Source organism: Nicotiana attenuata, unplaced genomic scaffold (assembly GCF_001879085.1).
Source record: "Nicotiana attenuata strain UT unplaced genomic scaffold, NIATTr2, whole genome shotgun sequence".
Lineage (NCBI taxonomy): Eukaryota > Viridiplantae > Streptophyta > Magnoliopsida > Solanales > Solanaceae > Nicotiana > Nicotiana attenuata.
Genome location: NW_017703335.1, coordinates 1 through 1,446, shown reverse-complemented (window position 1 = coordinate 1,446; position 1,446 = coordinate 1). Strand labels below are relative to the sequence as shown.

Here is a 1,446-nt window from a genome sequence, read left to right as displayed (position 1 = left end):
GTAGGTTGAGAAGGAGTGAAGTATACAAGTAGCCCTCAAAGTGGATGGCCTTGAATTTTTGTTCCCGATTGATCCATGGATAGAACTTCAAGTTTAATAAGTGTTACTCGCTTGTTCATGAGCAAATACTTTTATCTTTTGACCCTGAAATTTTGCTAATGAGGCAAGTGGCAGTCAAAAATTAAAGAGCGGAAAATAATTTTTTTTTACACATCTTCCAATGTTTGTCACATGTTCTTGTGAACATGTCACGTGCAGTTATAATGAAAATTTGTACTTTAAATCCAAACTAGAAGAATAAAAAATTAAATTAAGAATTAAGTTCATTAAATTAAGCTGCTTCCCCTCGAGTCGTTTCCTCAAATTTAAAACAAAATTTATAAACATGTGCTAGGTGCATTTCTAAGAACATAGCTATTAGCTTGTTAAAAGAATTAAAGATTTAAGCTTTAATTTTAATTTCTTAATTGCGTGATATACTAATTTTTTGAAGAAAAAAGGGAGAGGAAATTCAAATTGCAATAGGGTACGGATTGGTTCATCTTATAATTTACTAACTTAAATCAATTGAGTACAAGATTGAAATCAAGTCAACTTATTTTTTTTTAGTTGGAGCAAACGAGAAGCGCAATTTACTCCTACTTATATTACGTTTTTCGATGTTTCGCAACTTATTAAAATTCTCCATATGTTTGTCAATTTTTTTAATTTTTACTGAACATATATTCACTTATCAAAACTTTATGTATAACTTTAATGAAGTAAGATTGAAATAATATTCATGTAACAAAAACCCGAAAAACCCGAAGAAACCAACAAATCCAAACCAATCCAAACCGATATAGCTGGCTTGGTTCAGTTTTGATAAAAATCGAACTAACCCGGTCTATGTACACCCCTATGATACACTTATGATAAATTACATGTGCTTCTAATTAAACTTCTTATATCCAAGTTGTGGATTAAGTAATCATGAGGTGTTATATTCATTTATTGCAAGATGGCAATCACATGCAAAGCGAAATACCTATTTGAATATAAAATGTACATGAGAAGTCTATAAATTACACCATTTGAAAGACAATAGGTCACACTTGCATCAAAACTTTCCCAAAGCCTAAATTATTGTTCCTAATTAGCATGGCTTTGCTTAAGATGGGTTTTGTTTTCACTGTTCTTCTCATAGCAGCTACGAGTTAGTATCTATCTTACATTAAATCTAGATTATGATTCTATCATATTACATATGTATGAATGTCTTTTCATGCATGATAATTTGAATGTGTGTTTTTGTATTTTACCATCAATATTTTAATTTTATACTAATTATAATAGTGAATTATTTCAGTTAATATGGCATGGTTCTCTGAGACGCATCTTGTGGTTGCAAGAAATGTTGCTCGTGATCTCTCAGGAGTTGAGAGAAGACTGCTCCCACAACTTAAT

General features: G+C 30.7%; 1 long non-coding RNA gene across 1 annotated transcript; it reads left to right on the top strand.

Annotated features, from left to right (window-relative positions):
- Positions 1-1,065: 1,065 nt before the first annotated feature.
- Positions 1,066-1,440, top strand: LOC109222806. Its single transcript, XR_002067457.1, has 2 exons — positions 1,066-1,195; positions 1,349-1,440. It is a non-coding gene; the product is annotated as an uncharacterized LOC109222806 (long non-coding RNA).
- The last annotated feature ends 6 nt before the right edge of the window (positions 1,441-1,446 follow it).